The sequence below is a fragment of the Pan troglodytes genome, chromosome 18, assembly GCF_028858775.2.
Source record: "Pan troglodytes isolate AG18354 chromosome 18, NHGRI_mPanTro3-v2.0_pri, whole genome shotgun sequence".
Classification (NCBI taxonomy): domain Eukaryota; kingdom Metazoa; phylum Chordata; class Mammalia; order Primates; family Hominidae; genus Pan; species Pan troglodytes.
Window position 1 is genome coordinate 31,407,942 of NC_072416.2, and position 14,183 is coordinate 31,422,124.

General features: G+C 41.9%; 1 long non-coding RNA gene across 1 annotated transcript; it reads left to right on the forward strand.

Moving 5' to 3' along the window:
* The first annotated feature begins 1,943 nt into the window (after positions 1–1,943).
* LOC134808748 (uncharacterized) lies at positions 1,944–13,943 on the forward strand. The gene is made up of 3 exons (XR_010152323.1): positions 1,944–2,134; positions 3,823–3,883; positions 13,860–13,943. It is a non-coding gene; the product is annotated as an uncharacterized LOC134808748 (long non-coding RNA).
* The last annotated feature ends 240 nt before the right edge of the window (positions 13,944–14,183 follow it).

Sequence of the window (14,183 nt, forward strand, 5' to 3'; positions counted from 1 at the left end):
GAAAGTAGGTGGACTAAAGAATCCAAACGGCTTTTCAGTAAAAGTGGATAAGAGCTTCAATTTGGGGATCAGGTTAACATGGATTCACATCTCAGCTCTACTGTTGGACATTTGTCAATCATTCCATATCTCTGAGCCTAACTTTCCTTATATGTAAAATAGGATAGTCCCAGTACTATCTTCGTAGGAGTTATTGTGACAATGGAGATAATCCATTAAAGGGGCTTAGATTGGCATCTAACATAGTTAAGAGGTCAGTAAACTTGGGGGTATTTGCGGGGCACAGTGGCTCATGCCTGCAATCCCAGCACTTTGGGAGGCCAAGGCTGGTGGATCACTTAAGGTCAGGAGTTCAAGACCAGCCTGGGCAACATGGTGAAACCCCATCTCTACTAAAAATACAAAAATTAGCCAGGCATGGTGGCGCAAATCTGTAATCCCAGCTACTCAGGAGGCTGAGCCAGGAGAATCGTTTGAACCCAGGAGGCGGAGGTTGCAGTGAGCCAAGATCGTGCCACTGCACTTCAGCCTGGGAGACAGAGTAAGAGTCCGTCTCATAAAAACAAAATGAAACAAAACAAAACTTGGGGGTATTATTGTTATTTCAATAAAATAGATGATGATCCCATCTGCTGAGAAAGGGATGAAAGCAGGTGGAAAGGGAGGAACAGCTGCTTATGTGTGTTTAAATAGACTACTTCCCAAAGCTTTTTTTTTTAAAAATAAAAAATGACCAGACAGCTGAGATGAACTTGAAATACACCTGGCCATCCAACCCAGCCAGACCACTCTTCCCAGAATCACTCACAGACTGAGCACTGGAGTGGTGGGAGCGGAAGAAATAAATTGTTGGGAGAATTGTTGGCTTGAAGAATGGCAAGGGTTAAAATGATCTGGTGTGGGAAAAGGACAGGATTTGAGCACAATAGGGAGAGCTCACTTAGACTTGGAGGCCGGGGCAGAGTTGTAGGAGTCATACCCGGGAAAGATCAAGCTAATTTGTAGGAAGGAAAAAATCTAGAAATGAGGAATTTGAGTCGGAGGGGGTGATTCTGAGAACTGGGCATATAACCAGTCATCCTTCTTCCATTTTTCCGTATGGTCACTCTCTTACCTAGATACCTATGATACATTCAATAATCATTTCTTTGGCCAGACACGGTGGCTCACACCTGTAATCCCAACTCTTAGGGAGCCCAAGGCAGGAGGATTCCTTGAGCCCAGGAGTTCAAGATCAGCCTGGGCAACATGGTGAGACCCTCTCTTTACAAAAATTTTAAAAATTACCCAAGCATGGTGGCATTCACGTGTGGTCCCAGCTACTCAGGAGGCCACTTAAGTCCAGAAGGTCCAGGCTGCAGTGAGTCATGTTCATGGCACTGCACTCCAGCCTGGGTGACAGAGAGAGAACCTATCTCAAAAAAAAAAAAAAAAAAATCATCATCATCATTTCTTAAAACAACATTAATCATAGGTCACCTTTTTAGAGGCAAGCAGGCATTCTGTTAAACACAGTCCCCATATCAATTCTATGGGTCAAGAAGCCCTTGATGCCCATTACAGGTAAGTAAACTTTCACAGAGTGACAGGACTAAGATTTGAACCTGGGCAATCTGAATCCCAAGGCTGAGTAACCACAGCACATAACTACAAGCAGGGCATTTCGGTACGCAGCTTCTTGGATGACCTCAATACTCCCTGCCTCCTGGTAGCCCCACTCTTGTGTAATTCCCTCCCCGCTTGTGTGTGGGCTTTATTTAGTGGCTGACTTCTAGCAAGTAGAATGCAGAAGAGGAGAGATGTCACTTCTGGAATTAGATTACAAAGAGATGGCATCTTCCATCTGGAGCACTCTCTCACTCTCACTCCAAGGGAAGCCAGCTGGCCATGTTGTGAGCTGTCCAAGGATCCCAGTGACAAAGAACTGAGGAAGTCCTCTGGCCAGCAGTCAGCAAGAAACTGAGACCCTAGACCCTTAGCTCCAACAGCCTACAAATAACTGAAACCTTCCAAAAACCGTGGGAGGGAGCCTAGAAGCAGATTCCCCCCAGCTGAGACTTCACATGAGACCACAGCTCCAGCACGTACTCTGACTGCAACCTGGTGAGAGACTTTGAGGTCTGACTGCAACCTGGTAAGCAACCTCAAGCCAGAGATACACAGGAAAGCCACACCCAAATTCCTAACCCACAGAAACTGAGATAATAAATGTTTGCTGTTTCAAGCTGCTAAGTTGTGGAGTGATTGGTTATGCTGCAATAGTTAGTGAGTGCATCTACTCTGTGCCTAACACTTCCTAGATGTTGGGAATAAGACTTGGTCCCTGACGTCTGAGCATTTATAGGGGAAACAATGATATAAACAAATGATTCCAGCACAACATGGCCCAGGGTGGAGAATTGCACTAGTGGGCAACTGTGATGGAGGGAAACCAGAAAATATTCACAGAGGAGGTGAAATTTGGTTTGCATCTTGAAGGATGAATCAAAGCTAGCTAGACGGATGAAGGGGAATGGATAGTCAAAGCAAAGAGAACAGATACATGCCAAAGTACAGAAGATGAAACAGCAATTAAATATTTGTGGTTGAGTGTAGCTGACAGTAGAGACAACCAAGTAATGGAAAATCTTGCATGCTTTGCAAAAACCTCTGAACTTTCAAAAGACTGTCATGTACAATACATACTTGATTTATTTGAGAAGCTGCACTCTTTAGAAGTCATTTTTAGGTCAGAGGTCACAAGCTGGCATCCCTTGGAGAATATGGCCAGCACACATGCTTCTTTGGCCCTCAAAATTATTTTACTAGTTTGAATTAGTTATTAACATTTAACAAATAAGAGATTTCAGATGAAGATCCACATTTCCAGCTTTGATTAAAATATCAGAAGATCCCAACAGGTGTGGGGATCACACCTCATTCAAGCTCAGGAGTTCAAGAATAGCCTGGGCAACATAGCAAGATCTTGTCTCTACTAAAAAAAAAAAATTAATAAGCCAGGCATGGTGGTGCATGCCTATAGTCCCAACTACTCCGAAGGCTGACTCAGGAGAATCACTTGAGCCTGGGAAGTTGAGGCTGCAGTGAGCTGTGATCATGCCACTGCACTCTAACCTAAGCAACAGAGTGAGGCCCATCTTAAAAGAAAATATCAGAAGATCTAAACACTGGGATAGCGTTTCCATGTAGCAGTTGGCTGGAGTGAAATGGTAGCTGTCCCTTTTAGACAGAACATGCACACTCTACCAGAGTTCCCATCTGGCCAACTGAAGGGATTTGACTTTGCATCTCCCGCACAGGGAAGATAAATGTGTACTCAATATAAACATCGCATCTGTGAAGGGATGCATTGGTGAACTCCCATCACCTCAGCAAATGAGTGACCGCTTGGAAGGATCAAGCAGAAAAAGTATTGATTTTGGGCAGTGATTCCTAGACTTTAATGTGCACACAAATCACCTGGGGTCTTGTTAAAATACAAATTCTGGTGCAGTAGGTCATAGTGAAGCCTGAGATCACGCATTTCTAACAAGCTCCCAGATGATACTAATGCTGCTGGTCCCAGGACCACACTTTGAGTAGCAAAGGGCCAGGGGCCCTTGGCATTGCACTCTACCCTGAGAGTCAGGGTTCTTCTGGGACTAGAGCTTATCCTCTCTGCTGAAACAGAGCCTCTTCTAATTGGAGTCAGCCCTGGATTGGGGCTGGCATGGGGATGGAAGTTGAGAGAAGACAAAATAATCAGTGTGCTATTCCTTCCAGAGTTTTGTAGAACTTGTGGAAAGTAAAGTGACACTTATTGACATCTTTCATGTGTTCCAGGTTATCTCAATCAACATGCACACACACCACCACCACCACCAATGACAACAACATCTATAAGGTAAGAAGAGAGAAGGGGTAAAAAAGTGCACTCTAGAGCCAAACTGCCTGGGTTCATATCCCAGTTCTGCCATTTATTAGCTGTGTGAATTTAAATGTTACTAACAGCTCTCTGCCTCAGTTTCCCATCACCAAAACTGGGGATCATAATAGTACCTACCTCATAAGCTGTTGTGAAGATTAAGTGATGACACATGGATAGTGCTCAGGACAGTGTCTGGCATCTAGAAAGTGCCCAACAAATATTTGCTATTAATAATATCCCTTCCTTGTGAATGAAGAAAACAAGGCTAGCAGAAGTTAATTAATGTGGGCAGAGATTAAGTAGGGGGGCCAGTTTTTGTCTTTCCAATGACCTTAAGGAGTAAGGGACATGAAGGCCCAAGTGAGACCATATCTGGAGAGAAAAACAGTCCATACCCTTCCTTGAGGCCCTTTTCTATCCCATTCTCCAGTTTAGTCTTGTCTCGGAGACACTGGCTCATGGTAATAATTATAACAAGTAAAAGTTATTGAATGTATACATCGTCTCATTTAATTCTCACAACAATTTTGTGATGTAGGCACTACTGCATTGTTATTCCTCAATTTTGCAGATGCATGTTCCCCAAGCTCACGTACTTGGCAAGCTCCAATTCTGTATAAAGTCGTCCAGAAAATAGGACAGGGAAGAATACTCCCCAACTGACTCTATAAGACCACTATCACCCTACCATTAAAATCAGACAAAGATATTACAGGAAAAGAAGGCTGCAGATGGATATTCTTCATGACTATACATGTAAAACTGCAAAACAAAATATTAGCACATTGAATCCCACAATACATAAAAAGGATAATACATTATGATGAGTAGTGCTTCATCCCAGAAATGCAAGGTTGGTTTAACATTCAAAAACAAATCAAGTAGTTTACCAAATTCACAAACTAAAAAAGAAAAAAAAATTATCTCAATAGATGCAAAAAAACTCATTTGCAAATATTTAACAACATTCATTTCTAATAAAAATTTTCAGCAATGTAGAACCTGAAGAGAACATTTTCAACTATGTAGCATCTTCAAATAACCTATACCAAACATCATAATGAAAGAATAAGTGCTTTCCTCTGAGGATAAGAACAAGACAAGTATGTTCACTATCACTGCTTCTATTCAACATTGTACTAAAGGTTCTAACCAGTGCAGTAGTGCAAAGAAAAAAGTGGCATTCAGATAGGAAAGAAGTAAAACTCTCATTATTCACAGATGACGTGGTCATCTATGCAGAATATCTGATAGAAGCAACAAATAAGCTACTAGAACCAATAATTGAGTTTAGTGAAATTGCAGGATACAATCTTAAGATACAAAAACCCATTATATATCTATATGATGCCAATAAACAACCAGAAATTGAAATTAATAAACAATACCATTCACAATAACATCAAAAATATTAAATACTTAGAGATAAATCTGACAAAAGATGTGAAAAACTTACACTATGAAAATTACTAACTACTGCCAAGAGAAGTTAAAGACCAAAATAGGCCAGGCATGGTGGCCCATGCCTGTAAACCCAGCACTTTGGGAGACCGAGGCAGGTGGATTACTTGAAGTCAGGAGTTCAAGACCAGCCTGGCCAACATAGTGAAACCCCATCTGTACTAAAAATACTAAAATTAGCTGAGTGTGGTGGTGAATGCCTGTAATCCCAGCTACTCAGGAGGCTGAGGCGGAAGAATCGCTTTAACCTGGAAGGCAGAGGTTGAAGTGAGCCCAGATGGAGTGCACCACTGTACTCCAGCCTGGGCAACAGAGACTCCATCTCAATAAATAAATAAATAAATAAATAAATAAATAAATAAATAAATAAAATGTTGGTCTTGAACCTATACTTATAGGTTCAAGAAAACTCAATATTGTTAAGATGATGTAAATTTTCCCAACTTGATGTATAGATTCAATGAAATCCAAACAGAAATCTCCAGGAAGCATTTTTTGTAGAAATTGATGCATTCTAAAATGTATATGGTACTGCAAAGGACCTAAAATAGCTAAGATACCTCTGGAAAAAAAAAAAAAAGGAACAAAGTTGTAATGCTAACACCATCCAAGACTTATTACAAAGCTATAATACTGGCATAAAAGATGATAAATAGATCAATGAAATAGAATACAAAAATCCATAAATAGCCCCATATATATGGACAGCTGATTTTTAACAAAAATGCAAAGGGAATTCAGTGGAGAAATTAAAGTCCCTTCAAAAATGTACCGAGAAAATTAGATACCAATATGCAAAAAGAAAAACGAACTCCTATCCATACCTCACATCATATATAAAACTTAATTCAAAATGGATTGTAGATCTAAATATAAATCCTAAAATTATAAAACATTTAGGGCATTGAAAAATTTAATCTTGATCTAGGCAAAGATTTTTTAGATTCATCATCAAAAGTATGACCCAAAAAGGAACAAACCGATAAACTGGACTTCATCAAATTAATAAATGTTTGCTCTTTAAAAGACACTGTGAAGAGAATATAAGACAAGCTACAGAGTTAGAGAATCATATGTCTGATCAATCATATAGTTTATAAAAAATTTATATCTCAAATATATAAAGAACTCCAAAAACTTAAGAAAACAAGCCAATTTTTTAAATGGCCAAAATATTTGAACAGACACTTCACCAAAGGAGACATACAGACAGGATACATGTACATGAAAAGAGACTCAATCATTAATCTTTAGAGAAATGTAAATTAAAATCACATATCACTACTATGCCAATTAGAATGGTTACAATAGAACTTTTGGCCGGGTTCGGTGGCTCATGCCTGTAATCCCAGCACTTTGGGAGGCCAAGGTGGGAGAATTGCTTGAGCTTAGGAGTTCAAGACCAGCCTGAGCAACATAGTGAAACCCCGTCTCTACCCAAAATATTTAATACAAAAAATTGGCCGGGCATGGTGGCATGCACCTGTGGCCCCAGCTATTGGGAGGCTGAAGTGTGAGGATCACTTGACCCCAAGAAGGTCAAGGCTGCAGTGAGCCAAGATTGTGCCACTGCCTCCTGGGTGAGACCCCAGGAGTGAGATCCCATCTCAAAAAAAAAGAAAGAAAAAGAAAATAGAACTCTTATATACTGCTGGTGGCAATGTAAAATGGTACAATCACTTTAGAAAATGGTCTCTCAGTTTCTTAAAAAGTTACACATGTACTTACAATATGAACCAGCCATTCTACTCCTAGGTGTTTACCCATGAACAAATGAAAGCATATGTCTTGCAGGAAAACAGTCTGTTGCATGGCAGGAGTGTGACACCATCTTGAAGGGAAACCACCGCGATGACCAATGTGTGATTCCTGCCTACCAAGATGTTCTTATAGCTTAGATAATCCTTCATAAAGACATTTATCTAACCTATCCAGTGGTCAAGAGTTTTGCAAGAAAGTCTGAGACATGACTAGCTGCACATGTTTTATCAAAAAAGCTTACTATAGGAAGAATATGTTTTTTAGGGTGAATGCAGTGAGCCAACATCTTGTGGCTTCCCAAGACATTGCTCCAGTTCATAAGTCCCTGTTAAATGTTTCTTCCTGAGAAACTGGATTTGTCAGGCTTGTTCTTTGACCTCTCATTGTGTAACATGTTTGTACAAAAAGCAAGTTTATTTTTAGTATCCAAGAACTGTAAATGACCCAAATGCTCAACAACAGGTGAATTTAACTGTGGTATATCCATACAATGGAATACTACTCAGCAAGAGAAATAATGAAATATTGATATATGCTACCATGTGGATAGATCTGAAAATAATTATGCTGAGTGAAGTAAACTCAACAAAAACTAGTGAATACTGTATTATTCCATTTTTATAAAGTTGTAGGAAATCCAAACTAATATATACCAACAGAAGCAGATCAGTGGTTGTCTGGGAAGGTAGGTGGAAAGAATTAGAAAGGGCCACAAGGAAACTTTTAAGGGTGATGCATAAGTTCATTATCTTGATGGTGTCAATGGTTTCACTGGTGTAGACTTACGTCAAAACTTATCAAATTGTACACTTTAAATATTGCAGTTCATTATATGTCAATTATACCTCAAAAGGCTGTTTTTTAAGGGTAAAAAACATTTTTTTTTGAGACAGTGTCTCGCTCTGTCACCCAGGCTGGAGTGCAGTGGCATGATCTCGGCTCACTGCAACCTCTGCCTCCCAAAGTAGCTGGGACTTTGAGAATCAAGTGATTCTCCTGCCTCAGCCTCCCGAGTAGCTGGGACTACAGGTGTGCACCACCACACCCAGCTAATTTTTGTATTTTTATTAGAGATGGGGTTTCACCATGTTGGCCAGGATGGTCTCGATCTCTTGACCTTGTGACCCACCCGCCTCTGCCTCCCAAAGTGCTGGGATTACAGGCGTGAGCCACTGCGCCCTGCCAGAGTAATAAAAATTTTTAACTGCATGCAATTTTTAACTAGATGCATCACTGGCTCAATTTCTACAAACCAGGTGGGTGGCTGAGTGGATGGATGGATATGGTTGCCTTCCCTTCACTTGTGGCCTAAGAAACAGGATGTTTCCCCACTGGGTTTTTTCAACAAGCCTTTCCTTCACCTTGGGGCTCATTTTTCATCCAGTTCATAGCACATTTGTTGTCTGCCTCAACTCCTGCCACTTCTAAGGACCAATCACTTGATCACTAATTCCATCGCCATTGGATTGATCTCCCTCTGGGACTGGATGACATTTATTAGTTCAGAGCTTTTCATTTTCTTACCTCATCCTGGAATCTGCCTTAGCACACAAAAGGCACTCAATAAAGATTTTCTGGTTAATTGATTTACTGATTAATTCATTGGAAAAGCTATCAATTCTATAAGGCGTGTATAGGTGTATAGTTTTCAAACTCCAATGGGATTTAGGTAAATTGGGTTTTTACTAACCTGCTTGCCTTCCAAAAAAAAAAAAAAAAAGATGGGATTTTTGACTTCCTTATTTTTTTTATAATTGCCACGTAATGCATTTATAATCAGAAAACCAGCTCTAAAAATAACTAAACAAGGAAATATGCCACTTAAAATTTAAAAACAATTGCCCCGACAGATTCAGTGGTGACTCTGGCTAAATTAAACTGGGTCTTTCCAGTGCCCATGTTTTTCCAGAGGTTGGCATCCTACCCTCCTCTCCTCCCTAAGTCTTAAGTGGTTCTGGAAGATTCAACTAGAAACCACAGAGTGCACTAAAACAACAGATTCATGGAACAGGGCAATCAGGAAAAAGGGCCAAAGCCAGCCAAAGTTGTCTGCTTAGGCAAAAGCCCTGACCCAGCACATTTCTCAGAAGGCTCCATCTATATTTATAGCTTTGAAAAGCTTTTGGGAACATGGAACTTTCAGGCTGGTGGAATCCTGGCTCTGAGCGGTACTGGGAACACCATGTTCCCTTCTGGCTTGGATCACAAGAGAGCCACATGTTGGGTTCATGAGTCCTTTACTGACCTCAGGGAAGACATCCGGCTCTCTGTGCCTTCATTTCTTCCTTTGTTTAATGGAATTTATTTTGTCCCACTTGACTCATAGAGCATACAAAAATAAAGGCACCATTTACTTAGTACTTATTACACCAGAGGCACTGGGTTAAAAGTCATTTCATTTTCACAGACAGCACTATTTTTTAATCCCCATTCTACAGATGGTATAACTGAGGTTCATGAAGATTAAGGAATTTACCCAAGGTTCACACAGCCAAGTAAGTGGTGGATCAAGGATTTGAACTCTCAAGCCCTAGGTTTCAACCCTTAAACTGCTATAGGGTTCAGATTTGTGATTAAATGTAATAAAGAATAAACAGAAGAGTGAAGAGAACGACCATTTATTGAGCCTCTATTATGAAGCCAGCATATTACATGAGTCACAAATAAGAATTGCTCTCAAGTTGAAAGGTGAACGTAAAAGCATGTTTCTCTGTCTGTACCAAACATAATCCAGTTCAAACACAACCTCATACCCCAAGAGAACAAGGTTATCAAGAAGTTGAGTTACCAGTTATTTATTAGGCCCCTCCCAAGCCAGTTGTGGTGGCTTATACCTGTAATCCCAGCACTTTGAGAGGCCAAAGCGGGAGGACTATTTAAGGCCAGAAGTTTGAGACCAGCCTGGATAACAAAGTGAGACTCTTGTCTCCAAAAAAAAAAAAAATTAGCCAGGTGTGGTGGTGTGATCCTGTAGTCCCAGCTACTCAGGGTGCTGAGGCAGGATTGCTTGAGCCCAGGAGTTAGAGACTGCAGTGAGCTATGTGATCGAGCCACTGCACTCTAGTCTGGACAATAGAGCAAGACCCCATCTCAAATAAATAAACAAATAAGTAGATTCTCCCCATTATCTCGAAGCCCACCTTCCTCTTTCTGTGATCCTGGAAAGCCCCAAATCACATTCAGTGCCTAGCCTCCCACTGAGTATTCAAAGGTGCCATAAGTTCTGTTTCCCACTTGGGAGAGGGTAGTGGCCAGCAAACCCAGGGGTCACCCACCGTTCAGAGCCTGGCCTCAGGATATCCTCATATGATTCACAAGCCCCTGCCCATAGCATCTGGCTTTTCAGAGAAAACCACCCAGACACTGCTTTTGAGCAAACCTCACTAAGGAGCTAAAATCCTTTCTTCCTTCCTAGACTCCTGAGATGCCACAGCCTAAGAAAAATTCTGTTAACCCTTCCCACAGAGGAGACAGTACAAACTCAAACCTTAAGGACACAAAGACCCATTCATCCCCCTGGGCAAGAGAAGAGAAAGAACATCTCATCCTTCTCTGATGAACATCCAGCTGAGAAAATAAGACACAATTCGTTCCTCAGCAGGCCATTCTGCCATGTTAAATTCCTAATGAGTGGTCCTGCTGCACCTACATTATCCCATTCAATCCTCACCTACATTATCCCATTTAATCCTCACAACAGCTCTGAGCCATTTGCTTGCAGGTGTGAGCAAGGATGCACTGCTTGATCACACTCTACCCAAGAGGAAGAGCCTCAGTATGAGAAGGTCACAAGCCCTTCTGACCACACTCTATCCCAGAGGACACAGCCTCAGTATGAGAGGTCACAAGCCCTTCAGCTCAGTGAGGCACAGTTTTGGGAGGAAGAGTTCTGCAAGAGAGAGGAAAGAAAGGGAGCCTTCCGCAGCCAACCAGCCAGATCAGCCAAAACCACCCAGTTATCAGGGATGGTAAGAGGTATCATTGCCAAGTAGCAGCTAAGGTCACTGTTAATATTTATTAAGCATCTCCTATATCCAGGTAAAATGCTACCTTCTTAACTGTATTACCCCATTTCATCTCCCAGACACCAGGAAACAGAAGTATTATTGCTCCAATTTTATAGATGAGGAAACTAAGGTTTATAGAAATCAGGGAGCTTTCCTAAGGTCTTGGGGGCAGCAAGTGCTAGAGGTAGAATTGGACCTCAGGCAACCATATCACCTTTACCACCCAAACCCATGAGGCAGCCGTTATTACCCCCTTTTTACAACTGAGGAGGCCAAAGCAGGATTGCTTGAGACCAGGAGTTCGAGACCAACCTGGACAACAATGTGAAAACCCCATCTCTTAAAACAAAAAAAAATTAATTAGCCAGTTGTGGTGGTGTGCACCTGTAGTCCTAACTTGAAGAGGTAAAATAATCTGCTCAGGTCAGTGATAAAGCCAGAATCCCACTCCTCACTAAAGTCAGTCCACTATCACACCAGCTCACACTAAAGGAAAGTACTTTGAAAAGCTCAGGAGAACCCAAACCAATTTTCCCCCCAGATTTCAGTGTGTCCTTTCCTTTAAGAGAAAGTATATAAGTCTTTTCTCAGGCTGTTGGACCACAGGGGTTAGGAAGAAAGAAAAAGATTGCAGTTCCTTGGAGGGCTTCGTTCACACAGTGACCACTTGATCTATGCTAGAAAAAAATTGTAAAAATCTCTGAAAATAATAACAGCAAATTTTTATATGGCGCTTACTTTGTGCCAGGCTCTGTTCTAAGCAATTTATAAACATATTAACTATTCAGTCCTCCAAACAACTTTATTAGGTCAGTACCACTGGTGTGCTCTTAAAAGTTTAACAACCAGCTCTCAATGGGAAAGCTTTGATTTGTAGCACTTGCCAATGTCCCTGGTGTAACTACTCCCACCGTGGCCAATTCCAAGCTGTCAGTGTAATGTCACGATCTTGGCGTTGGGAAGAAATGCCTATCATACATCACTGGGAAGATGCACATCATATATCATTGGAAAGGGACGTACATTACGTATCATTGCCACCATGCAGACACAGTAGACATAAGTAGCCCCAAGAGCGTAGATAGTAGTAAAATGGAGTAAAATAATTAGGAATTAATGAGTTTGGAGCATTTATTACCTTTGGTTTTAATTGCAAGCTTATAAAATTTAATTTTTAAGCTTGCAAAATTTCTGATAATTAAACAGTTGGCTTTCACGTGTCTGCTCTGGCTTCAGCATATAACTGGTTAGTGCTATTATTGCCTTTTTATAGAGGAGGAAACTGAGGCACAGAAAGGCTACATAATTTGCAAAAGGCTACATGGCTAGAAAATGGCAAAGCCAGAATTGAGACCTGGGCAATCTGGCTCCAGAATCTGTGCTCTTAACCACCCTATCTACGGCTTCTCTTGCAAGACTGCTGTGTCTTTGTCCAGACTGTAGCCCATAGGTTTTCCTTTGTGCTCCTCTCAGTATGTGCATTAACTGCATTTGACAGTGAGTCACAGCAAGGCTGTAGCGCAGTTTCTTTCCAGGACCTTGGGAAAGAGTTTAAGGCATCCACTTGCACCCTCAGCAAAACGTCTGGGGCCTTGTGACTGGGCTGGGGAGGATCACACCTAGCTGTGTTCCTGATCTGGCCGCCTAGGCCTTGCCCTCGAGGCCTGGCTGCGCCTGCGTTCAACCACACATCCATTATGGAAAGGAGGGTCCCTTAATGTAGCGCAAATTATAGCTGGAACACAAGCAAATTGCCGGCTTTTACTAGCACATAAACTGAGCGGAACCTTTGAGATAGATCCGCATTACCCTAAACGGCATCCATAATTCATACCTGCAGCAGAAATGCTTCCCTCTCCCCGGGCTGGAGCCGATCTATTATTGATGGGCCCCTTAGAAGGCCACAACAGAGTGTTTCTCATTCTCCAGCCATCTGCCGGCGTGGTCAATTCCTCAGGCGGCGGCAGCACATTTATTCATCAGAATCAACTCCCAATTAGTTTCCTAGCAGGACCCAGGGGGGATTTATCTGAGGAATCAAAGTGAGTGTTTCTAGAACAGTACCCCCAGTCCCACCGCTGGGACGCTAATCAATACATACAGAACCAGCCAGCAGCAGGCGAGCATTCGTTTTCACTCAGAAATGCTGCTGCCTTTGTAAATCATGGAGAGTAAAACTAAAAAGCAATGCCCCTTCCTCTCCACCAAGAGTCGGGTGGCCGGGAGTTTCTTGCTGTCTATGAAGAAGTAACTCACTGGATCGTCAGAGCACAGGATTTTTTTTTTTTTTTTTTTTGAAACAGAGTCTTCCTCTGTCGCCCAGGCTGGAGTGCAGTGGCACGGTCTCAGCTTGCTGCAGCCTCCGACTCCCGGGTTCAAGCAATTCTCCTGCCTCAGCCTCCCGAGTAGCTGGGATTACAGGCATGCACCACCACCCCCTGCAATTTTGTATTTTTAGTAGAAATGGGGTTTCACCATGTTGGCCAGGCTGGTCTCGAACTCCTGACCTCAAGAGATCCACCCGCCTCAGCCTCCCAAAGTGCTGGGATTACAGGCGTGAGCCACCTGGCCAGAGCACAGGATTTAAATGACTGCCGAGAGCAGAAGTTTCCCACCCCACCTGGGTGGTAGAAAGGAAAGTAGCAATTCTATTCACAGCTTTTTATGAAAGATCTAATAACAACCCTGTGAGATAGGTATTTATTATTCTCTCCATTTTTCAGATGGAGAAACTGAGGTTAAGTAACTCACCCAAGGTCACACAGCTAGTAGATCGCAGTGACAAGACTTGAGCGCAGAAAACCTGATTCCAAAGTCCACGGGCTTAACCACTACTCCATGCTGCCATCTGCAGGAAGAGGAAAGGGAACCGACAAGCTATTTCCAGGGCGTCACAAACACCTAATGAAATGTGGACATTTCACTACAAAAGACAGCTGGCTCACAAAGACCCAACCAACTAGTTAAATAAAGGGAAAGCACTGTTTTTTGTGTTATTTCTATTTTATTTTGTGATGTATTGCTTTATTGAATGATTAATGTTTAAA